The sequence below is a fragment of the Thermobia domestica genome, chromosome 12, assembly GCF_964235325.1.
Source record: "Thermobia domestica chromosome 12, izTheDome1.hap1.1, whole genome shotgun sequence".
Taxonomy (NCBI): domain Eukaryota; kingdom Metazoa; phylum Arthropoda; class Insecta; order Zygentoma; family Lepismatidae; genus Thermobia; species Thermobia domestica.
The window spans coordinates 165,532,108-165,544,524 of record NC_137465.1 but is presented as its reverse complement, the minus strand read 5'-3'; the positions used below and the strand labels follow the sequence as shown (position 1 = coordinate 165,544,524).

At 33.1% G+C, this 12,417-nt stretch overlaps 1 pseudogene; it reads right to left on the bottom strand.

The window, feature by feature from the left end:
• Positions 1-925: 925 nt before the first annotated feature.
• LOC145666174 (NADH-ubiquinone oxidoreductase chain 4 pseudogene) lies at positions 926-4,036 on the bottom strand (annotated as a pseudogene).
• Between the last annotated feature and the right edge of the window lie 8,381 nt (positions 4,037-12,417).

The following is a 12,417-nucleotide window of genomic DNA, read 5'->3' as shown; positions in this document are numbered from 1 at the left end:
CTACTGAAAATACAATATCAATACATAAAATACCCCCTCATTAATATTCATTACCATCTCATTAATATTCATTATCATTTCATTAATATTCATAAATAATTAATTCATTACTCTAGTTTTTAAAAGGATAAAATCATTTATGTGAAAATACCTAAAGAAATCTTGTTTGAACACTTCTTCCAAAAAGCACAATAGTGAAAGTTGTCTTGCTTACACAATTCATTCAGTCTTTTTCCTCTTTCAAACTCAGGTAAGAAGGGCCACCCTTTCTCTCCCCTCTACGTATGTGGCAAGGTCTTAACAAAACGCGTAACATCTCACACGGCTATTTAAAGTGGTTCTTTGCTCAAAATAACAACACAATTCCCTCCAATGCTATGTAAGGTCTCTCAGTATGGGGAGCAATACATTAACTTTTAAAAAGTGACACGTAACTATCTCATTCTTAAAATCTTTGTCCTTAGAATAATGATTCCTATTTCTTTTTTTTTCGCATATTTTTCAGTTTCCATGCGGTAGAAGTCACACTCCCCTTAAACATGGTCTTTTATTCCATGGGCAGTACACTTCGCCCTCCACCTCCAAAAACTGGACCACCCAAAATTACAGTACACCTGTGTCTATGTTCCTTTCGTTACTCCCTATGAAAGGGTTCTATCCCTCCTACGCCCTCTATCTTAAACAGGCAATGTCTTTTAACAATTGTTCTTTATCCAGAGTTTCTCATGTTTCTAAAATTTATTTGACGTGTCTTTCTCACCTCCTAAGGTTAAAGTATTGTGCAACATCCATATGTCACATTAAATTGACAATTTTCTTACTTCCTTAATTGACACAATGATAAAATTACGAGACAGCTACATAAAAAGCATCTCATACGTTTATAAAGGGTGTTTGTCGGCAATCCATTGTTCTAATACGTCTCCTACTTTTGAGCACAAACTTCGCCAAAACTACTAAGTTTGTACCATATACTGGGAGTTGAAAACGGGTATTCATTTTTTTTTAGCCGCACAGATTTTGTCGTAGCGGCCATTTTGTATAGGCGCCGGAGCTTATTTTGAACTTTTCAGAGGATTCCGTTAAACGCTGTAACCTTTTAGGTTTTAAAGATAATGAGTTCAAACCAAATCCATATGAAAGATAATGGAATGGACAATTTTATGTGTTCTGTGCACATTGAGACGTACTTTAGAACGTCGAGAACAAATGCTCTGAACATTGAGGTTGGAAACCTAAAAATGGCCGTTTTGGAATGTACATTTTGAAACGAAATGAATGAGACTCACCTTCAATTTTTTGTCTACATAGAGACAAGATGATACACAATGCCCCAACCAAGTTTCAGATTTAAGAACTATATACTTGATTTTTTGGAAATTTTTAAACATTACGAATTTTCGAAAATAGTGTATTTTCACCATCAAATATCTCAGGAAGGACACAAGTGAAAAGTCTTAAATTTGCACAAAAGAGACTAAATTTGTTGTCATTTGCAGTAACACGTGGCTAAAATTGCATCACTGAGACTTGATTTGTTTCCGCATTATAAGTTCTTTCTTTACTGGGACTTAATATCATGAAGCGCCATGAGGCGTGGAACTTTGTAGCAAAAGTAAAAATAACACGACAGTAATGTTAAATGGATAAAGTGTGCACAATTTATGAATCATATATTGTACCTAAAAAACGAAATGCGTCTATTATGTCTGTTCTACCTATAGCGCTGCTGTTAAGACATCAGTGAGGTAAACAGTTGACTAATTTATGTACTGAGTGTGGCACTGATATTGAAAGTACGACCTGTAGGAGTTGTGAACTCTGTGAGTGAGAATTTCCGGAGAACCTTAGTGATTGGCACCCACACCTTGTCATTCGTAGGTAGTTTAAAAGAGATCCTTGGGCCATGGGGATGGAAAAAGTGAACAAGATCGTCCTGACAGATATCTTCAATTCTCCCAATCCGCCATTTCTCGTGGTAAATACAGACTACGGTATCATTAGTGCAAATGACAACATGTTATGTTCTGCAAGTACTGAAGTTCTGCAATCAGTAAATTCATTTGGTTGTGACAATTCATAATATTTGATTTGTGTTTGCGTCAGAGGTACAAATCTATGATATGATCTGGCATTGATAATTCTCGAATTTCTTGCTGTTTGACTGCACTTCTTCTGATGAAACATAGATAATTTGTATGCCTGAGAAACTATCAACGCAGAACCTGAACATCTGCTCAGCTAGTATTCCTCGATTGATTAACAATCTTCGACTCCCTAAACGTTCATAAGAAATATTTGCAAGACAAAATAACCCTGAAGAACACAGGCCGTGAGCAATCATTAATGTAAGAGCGCCTCTAAATCCTCATAATCCCATCGTTAATAATCCTATCAATACTAACCCTATATGCGCAACAGAAGAGTAAGCAATTAAAGATTTTACATCAACCTGTCGTAAACACACTAATCTAACTGATCAAATACCCACAGCTCTAATACCAAATCAAATTAAATTTATATTTACAGCCACATTTTCTATAAAATATAGAATACGTAATAGCCCATATCCCCCTAACTTCAATAAAACTCCCGCCAAAATTATCGAACCACTTACAGGTGCTTCAACATGTGCTTTAGGTAATCAAAGGTGAACCAAAAATATAGGTATTTTAATTAAAAAAGCAACAACTAAAGTAAAATACCATATATAGTATGTAATGCCTAGATCTATTACACTTCTCATATTAATTATCAATAAACTACCCCTAACATATTCCAAATAAAAAATTCCGATCACAAGTGGTAGTGAAGCAAATAAAGTATAAAACAACAAATATATGCCTGCCTGCACTCGCTCAGGTTGATAACCTCAACCCAAAATTAAAAATAATGTAGGAATTAATGAGCCTTCAAAAAAAATAAATAAATAAAACATAAATAATCTAGAAGAAGAAAATCTCAAATAAAGTAATACAAGTAATAATAAAACTAAACTAATAAAACTCGTAGTATAAAATGAACTTCTTAGTACGCCTTCTCTAGCTATAATCATAAGAATAACAATTCAAATACTTAATAAAATCAACGAATATCTCAGGCTGTCTCTTCACAAATAATAACCTACCTCCCAAGGAACCAGTCCTATACTATTTCTTAATATAAACAAAAAACAAATACTAATAAGACAAAACTGAACAACTCATCATAATTTAAAATTAAAGCCCAAAGGTATTAAAAACAATATAAACATTAAATATTTTAGCATCGTAATACGACTAAAGAATTTAAGTAATCACCTCCATGAGTTCGAACAATAGACACTAAAATTGATAAACCTAAACTACCTTCACAAACACTAAAAGTTAAAAATAATAAACAAAAATAGTTTTCAACATACAAGCTTCCTAGAGAATAAGACAAAAGTAAAAAACTTATCAACACAATAAATTCGAGTCTTAATAAAACTATCAATAAATGCTTACGTTGAATAACAAAACAAGCTATTCCTAAAATAATTAGAAAACAAGAAAACAAAATAAATAATATTTTCATAAGCTTTTATAGTTTAATTAAAACGTTGGTCTTGTAAACCATTAATGAATAAAATTCTAAAGGCATCAAGAGAAAGTATAAACTTATCTTTAGTCCCCAAAACTAATATTTTAATAAACTATCTCTTGAAATTAAAATAACCTGAATATTACTTATAATTTTAGTAGTTCTAAGATTTATTCTAATTCAAATATCCCATCCCTTATCAATGGGATTAATACTCATTGTCAATACTATTACCACCTGCTTAACTATTTCAACTATAAGAGAATCTCCTTGATTTTCTTATATTCTCTTTTTAGTTTTTCTAGGAGGTATATTAGTTCTATTTATTTACGTTACAAGACTAGCATCAAATGAAATATTTACTCTAACACCTAATCTTTTCCTACTAATTTTTCTAGTTCCATTGCTCATAATTCTTATAATAATTATCGATCCTCTTCTGCTACCAAACATAACTTCATTACCAGATCCTCATCATTATATGACTAATTACCAAGAAATCCCCGGTATGAAATTTTATATAACATCAATCTTAATGAATACTATTATATTAGCAACATACCTATTTATTACATTAATTGCAGTAGTAAAGATCACTTCATTATATCAAGGTCCTCTTCGGCCTTCTAAGCCATATGTCAACACCAATCCGCTTACATCATCCTCTTTTTAAAATTGCGAATAACGCCCTAGTAGACCTTCCAGCTCCTATTAACATCTCATATTGATGAAATTTTGGCTCTCTTCTCGGTTTATGTTTAGTTATTCAAATTGCTACAGGCCTATTTCTAGCAATACATTATGTATCAAGTATTGAATTAGCCTTTAATAGAGTAATTCACATCTGCCGAGATGTAAATTTTGGATGGCTTTTACGCACTCTACATGCCAATGGGGCATCATTTTTCTTCATTTGCCTTTACTTACACGTAGGCCGAGGAATATACTACGGTTCTTATCTTTATCTTCATACTTAAAGAGTAGGAGTTGCTATTCTACTTTTAGTGATAGCAACTGCTTTTGTAGGCTACGTCCTGCCTTGAGGCCAAATATCTTTCTGAGGTGCTACAGTCATTACAAATCTATTATCAGCTATTCCTTATCTAGGAACAATATTAGTACAATGAATTTGAGGGGGCTTTGCTGTAGATAACGCCACTTTAAACCGATTCTTTGCTTTTCATTTCCTCTTACCTTTTATTGTAGCCGTCATATCAATAGTACACCTCCTATTCCTTCACCAAACAGGATCTAACAACCCCCTTGGCCTTAACAGAAATCAAGATAAAATCCCCTTCCACCCTTATTTTTCAACTAAGGACACTATTGGATTTCTAATGATAATAATAGCCTTAATATTACTCACCCTTTGAAACCCCTATATATTAGGAGATCCTGAAAACTTCACTCCAGCCAATCCACTAGTTACACCAGTACATATTCAACCAGAATGATACTTCTTATTTGCTTACGCTATTCTTCGTTCCATTCCTAATAAGCTTGGAGGAGTTATTGCTTTAGTAATATCATCCTCATTTTAATAATCGTACCATTTTTCCATACTAGAAAAATACGAGGACTACAATTCTACCCTATTAATCAAATCATATTCTGAATTATAGTTCGAACAGTAATCCTTTTAACTTGAATTGGAGCTCGGCCGGTAGAAGATCCTTATATTCTAACAGGTCAAATTCTCACAGTTATCTACTTCGCTTATTTCCTATTTGTGCCTTACCTGTCCTCTTTATGAGATTTCCTATTAAATAAAACTTAGTTCTTTGGCTGAGAATAAGCATATGTTTTGAAAACATACAACAGAGCAAAGCTCTAAGAACTTATTCTCAATTTAATACACTTAAATTAAAAAAGAAATAAAAAGAAGCTTCATGCCCCCTAAAAATAAAAGATAATTAAGAGATAAAGGTAAAAAACACTTTCAAGCAAGATATATTAATTTATCATACCGAAATCGAGGTAATGTTCCTCGTACTCAAATAAACCCAAAAGAAATAAATACTACCTTACAAAAAAACAAAACAGAAAAAATATCATGTCCTAGAAACAAAATACTAAATAAAGTTCTCATAAACAAAATACTAGCATATTCAGCCATAAAAATAAGAGCAAATCCTCCTGCTCTATATTCAATATTAAATCCAGAAACAAGTTCTGATTCCCCTTCTGCAAAATCAAAAGGAGTACGGTTAGTTTCAGCTAAACAAGAAGCGAATCAAACTAACGCTAAAGGAAACGTAATTCATAAGAATCATAACTCTTCCTGATAGTAACCGAAACTCAACAACCCATATCTCTCAGCTAAAAATACAAAAGATAACAAAATTAATGCTAAACTAACCTCATAAGAAATAGTTTGTGCCACTGCCCGAAGGCCGCCTAACAAAGAGTATGAAGAATTAGAAGATCAACCAGCAATTATTACAGTATACACACCTATACTTGTACAGCATAAAAAAAACAACAAGCCTAAAGAGAAAGTCAACATAATACTTAAATAAGGAATTCTTAACCATACTAACAAAGATAGAAATAAACTAAAAACAGGAGCTAGATAATAAGGATAATAATTAGATATAGTAGGAAAAACTTGCTCCCTAGTAAATAACTTAATTGCATCTGCAAAAGGCTGTGGTAAACCACAAATGCCTACCTTATTAGGCCCCCGACGAATTTGAATGTATCCTAAAACCTTCCGTTCTAATAAAGTCAAAAATGCAACCCCAATTAAAACACAAATAATCAAAATCAAATAAGAAACCACACCTATAATATAATCATAATACATTATTACCTGGACTAGCTCATCCATCCTTAGATCCTAAATCTAATGCACTTATCTGCCAAAGTAATTGCCCATTATTTTTATTCCCCAACAATAAATTTTATTAGTACTTGGTCCTTTCGTACTAAAGTACTATTTACTAAATAAAGGAAAGAAACCGATCTGGCTCACGCCGATCTGAACTCAGATCATGTAAGATTTTAAAGGTCGAACAGACCTATATACTAAGCTTCTGCACCTAGACAAAACCTTAATCCAACATCGAGGTCGCAATCTCTTTTGTCGATATGAACTCTCAAAAAAAATTACGCTGTTATCCCTGAGGTAACTTAGTCTATTAATCATTAATAAAGGATCATAAAAATACTTAAAAGTAATTATATTAAGAAGAGTTTATTTATCTTCTCGTCGCCCCAACGCAATAATCAAATAGCAAATTCATTCATTGCCAAATACAAAAATTACTACTTAATTATAAAGATCTACAGGGTCTTATCGTCCTCTTAAATTATTTAAGCCTTTTCACTCAAAAGTAAAATTCAATGTTACAAATAAAGACAGTCTTCCACTCGTCCAACCTTTCATACAAGCCCACAATTAAAGGACTAATGATTATGGTACCTTCGCACGGTCAAAATACCGCAGCCGTTTAAAACCTCACTGGGCAGGTCAGACCTTCTATTTTAACAAAAGGACATGTTTTTGATAAACAGGCGGAGGAAACCTTTGCCGAATTCCTTTAATCATTCTCACCAATATACTAATAACACCATTATAAATTGTCTTAATTAATTTAAAACAAATAGTACAATAATAAATTAAATGTAATAAAATATGATAAATAACTCAAACAAGTTATAACAAAATTACAAATGATAGCTACTTCTAAGCTCACATCTTTCAGTTAATATAAAATCACATTATAAATAAACAAAAGTAAAGAGCAAATCCCCCTTACTGTTAATCGCAGCAAAACTATAATGAACTAAACTCACAACAAGTCTAACCGCAACTGAATTAAATCCAGTTCTTGTACAACCAGATATAATGGAAACCGAAAGGCATCTCACCACTAAAATAAAATTTATAAATAATATGCCACCTATAGTATCATAATATTTTAGCTCTTTCCATTTCGGGAAATAATTATATAATAATATTATTTAATGTCCCCTGATACAAAAGGTACAACATTTCATGTTTTCTTCCTCCAAAAAAAATTTCACTTATTTAAACATTCCCTTACGGTACTAATTAACTATAATATCAACAAATTAATTCTATACCCTATACAATAACATAAATTAAAGTTGATTCACTTAGCCTCAATATAATATATATATAACATAAGTATCTCCTTCAATCAAAATAATCTGAATTGCACAGAAACCTCCTCGATGTAAACGAATAGCTCAACTAACAAGCTCTATTTTGTTTTAATTCAATCTAGGCACACCTTCCGGTACACCCACTATGTTACGACTTATCTCACCTAAACAAATGAGAGCGACGGGCGATGTGTACATATCTTAGAGCCCTACTCATAATAGCAACATAACTAACATTACATTCAAATCCACCTTCATTCAAATAATTTCACAATAAAATCCGTATAAACATTCCATTGTAATCCATCTCCTCTTACTGATAAGCTGCACCTTGACCTGAAGTCTTCCTCAATAAAGGTAATGAAGGTCTCTAACCTCTCCTTAATACCTTCAACTACGGCGGTATACAAACTGCTAAACAACAGTAAGTAAAATATATCGTGGATTATCGATTACGGGACAGATTCCTCTGAACAGCCTAAAATACCGTCAAATCCTTTGAGTTTCAAGAACATAACTACTACTACCCAGGTATTACATTTTACATTAAAAATAATAGGGTATCTAATCCTAGTTTAAAAAATAATTTCATAGTCTCAAATATAGAACTCACTATTCTAAATAATAATTTCACCTAAAAATAAATAAAATAAGTCCTCCAATTTAACTTATAACTACAATTTAACCATCACTAATTTCTTCCCTTCAACCCCCTCGTCTCACCGCGGCGGCTGGCACGAATTTCGCCGGGTCTCTTTAAACCTTAACTGCTTCAAACATTAATCAATAAACAAAACCAAGTACTGCGACCATTATACCTTGTTACTCACCCTCAAGATTGGTAACACTTACTTCTTACCCGAAAGGTTACATGTACAACTAGTTAAACAAGAGAAGAAAAGCCAGGATAATACTTTATTATTAATTTATAACGCTAAAATAATTAATAATTAATTATGTATTTAGTCTAATTAATAGAAATTAGTATTAAATAAACCCTATTTCCCCCTTGTCTAGGATACAATTTTGTTTTTTTTTTCCTCAAACAAAATTGTATCCTATACAAGTATATTTATTTTCTCCTTACACATATGCTGTAAAAACTAGCATATACTGGATACGTTAAGCTTATTAATATACCTTTAGCAGGTATCTCAGGTTAATTAAGAGGATTTAATAGATTTTCAAGTTTTAATTGTTATTAATATATAATTTTCTAAATTTAATTATTATAACACAATATTGATCTATTTAAATTCTCATATACCGCTATAAATAATTATTAAATAATAAGATGCCTGATTAAAGGATTATCGTGATAGGATAAATCAAGTATTTCAATATACTCTTATTACATCTAAAAGAATTAAACTTTCACCTTTGACATCAAAAGTCAGCGTGCACCTTACACTAAGATGTAGAAAGATAAGCTAAGATAAGCTAGTGGGCTCATACCCCGCATATGAAGACTATTCTTCTCTTTCTAATGCTCACTAATCCTAAAACTCTTTTATTTTCTACAACACTTGTGTTAGGAACCCTTATTTCCCTAACCTCCTCATCATGATTTGGTACTTGAATTGGTCTTGAAATTAACCTCCTATCATTCATACCCCTGATTTCAAAGACCAACAATCAACGTCACACCGAATCTGCTCTAAAATACTTTCTAGTACAGGCCATCGCAAGATCCCTACTTTTAATGGCAATCATTTTACTTTACATAGGGCTGCAGACTACATACTACTTAATCACTATTTCTTTACTTTTTAAATAGGTGCAGCCCCCCTTCACTTCTGAATGCCCGAAGTAATAGAAGCCATACTCTGAATAGACTGCATTATTCTAATAACATGACAAAAACTAGCTCCTCTTGGTCTCTCTACTTTCTATTTTATGCCTTACTCTCAGCAATAGCTGTGACTCTTTTCGCAATAAACAAAATATTTCATATCAACCAAACCTTTTCTAATAAAATCATTGTAACAACAAAATTAGCTATTTTTACTAGCCTTTTATCTCTAGGGAGCCTTCCACCATTCTTAGGATTTTTACCTAAATGAATTATCATTATAAAAACTGCTGAACAAATATCATTTATTATTCTCACCCTAATAGTAATAACAGCACTAATTACTCTTTTCTACTACATACGAATTGCTTATGCTGCCTTCATTATCAACCATCATAACCAAACATGAACATCTTTAATGAAAAAAAATCAAGAAACATCAATTAGATCAATATTCATTATTACTTCATTAAGAGGAATAATTATTTTACCTCTAACTGTCAACATCCTTTAAACAAGACTTTAAGTTAAAAAAAACTAATGGCCTTCAAAGCTATAAATAAAAGGCGATCTTTTAGGTCTTAGTATATTAACTACTACTCCGGAATTGCAGTCCGACATCATAAATATTGACTATAAAACCTAATAGGGGGTTTATTAACCATAAATAGATTTACAATCTACCACCTTAATACTTCGGCCACCCTATTTAATCACACTTGCAACGATGATTATTTTCTACAAACCATAAAGACATTGGTACAATATACTTGATTTTTGGGGCTTGGGCAGGAATAGTAGGAACATCCCTAAGTCTTCTTATTCGAGCAGAACTCGGTCGACCCGGCAGTTTAATTGGCGATGATCAAATTTATAATGTAATTGTTACCGCCCATGCTTTCATTATAATTTTCTTCATAGTTATGCCAATTATAATTGGAGGCTTTGGTAATTGACTAGTGCCTTTAATGCTAGGAGCGCCTGATATAGCATTCCCACGCCTAAACAACATAAGATTCTGATTACTTCCACCTTCACTAACTCTGCTATTAACAGGAAGAATTGTAGAGAGTGGTGCAGGAACTGGATGAACTGTATATCTTCCTCTTTCTAGAGCCATTGCTCACGCTGGAGCATCTGTCGATCTTTCTATTTTCTCCCTGCATCTAGCTGGTGTATCCTCAATTCTTGGAGCAGTAAATTTTATTACAACTGTAATTAACATGCGAACTCCTGGAATAACCTTAGAACGAATACCATTATTTGTTTGATCTGTAGTAATTACTGCTGTATTACTTCTTTTATCTCTTCCCGTATTAGCAGGAGCTATTACAATACTCTTAACTGACCGAAATCTTAATACCTCCTTCTTTGACCCTTCGGGAGGAGGAGATCCAATCCTATACCAACACTTATTCTGATTCTTCGGTCATCCTGAAGTTTACATTTTAATTCTCCCAGGATTCGGTATAATTTCACATATTGTAACCCAAGAAAGTGGTAAAAAGGAAACTTTTGGTGTTTTAGGGATAATTTATGCAATACTAGCAATTGGATTCTTAGGATTTATTGTCTGAGCTCATCATATATTCACTGTCGGTATAGACGTTGACACTCGCGCTTACTTTACCGCAGCTACAATAATCATTGCTGTTCCCACAGGAATCAAAGTATTTAGATGAATTGCCACACTTCACGGAGCACAAATAACTTATTCACCTTCAATTCTATGAACTCTAGGTTTCATTTTCTTATTTACTGTAGGAGGTCTCACAGGAGTTGTACTAGCAAACTCATCTTTAGATATTGTTCTCCACGACACTTATTATGTAGTAGCACACTTCCACTATGTACTATCTATAGGTGCTGTATTCGCTATCATAGCAGGACTTATTCATTGGTTCCCTTTATTTAGAGGAACAACAATAAACCCTACATGATTAAAAATTCAATTCTTAGTGATATTTATAGGAGTAAATATTACATTCTTCCCTCAACATTTTTTAGGTCTAAGAGGAATACCTCGTCGATACTCAGATTATCCAGATGCCTACACTACATGAAATATAGTATCAAGTATTGGCTCATTCCTCTCTTTCATCGCCGTCTTAGTACTTGTAATTATTATATGAGAAGCCTTCGCAAGAGCTCGGCCGGTAATCTTTTCAGATCAACAAACAACGTCTCTAGAATGATTTCAGAACCTACCACCTGCAGAACATAGTTACGCAGAACTTCCCTTACTAACAAACTTCTAAGGTGGCAGATAAGTGCATTGGGTCTAAGCCCCAAATATAAGAATAACCATCTTCCTTAGAAATGGCCATTTGAAATCAGCTAGGTCTTCAAGATGCAGCATCCCCTGTAATAGAACAAATAACATTTTTCCATGACCATACAATACTCATTGTAACCATAATTACAGTTCTTGTAGGTTATCTACTAGCCTCCCTTCTACCAAACACATACATTAACCGCAACTTGTTAGAAGGACAAACCTTAGAAACTATTTGAACAATCCTGCCCGCCATTACATTAATCTTCATTGCCCTTGCCTCCTTACGACTCCTATATTTACTAGATGAAATTCATCAACCAGCAATCACTCTTAAAACAATTGGGCATCAATGATACTGAAGTTATGAATATTCCGACTTCTCCTTAACAGAATTTGATTCTTACATAATCCCTATTAATGAAATAAATCCTAGTTCATTTCGCCTTCTAGATGTGGACAATCGTATCGTATTGCCGATTAATATTGATATTCGTATCCTAATTACCGCCGCCGATGTTCTTCACTCATGGGCTATACCCGCCTTTGGTATTAAAGCAGATGCTACTCCAGGACGTTTAAATCAAGTAGCAGCTAACATTACCCGTACAGGTCTATTCTTCGGTCAATGTTCAGAAATCTGTGGTGCAAATCACAG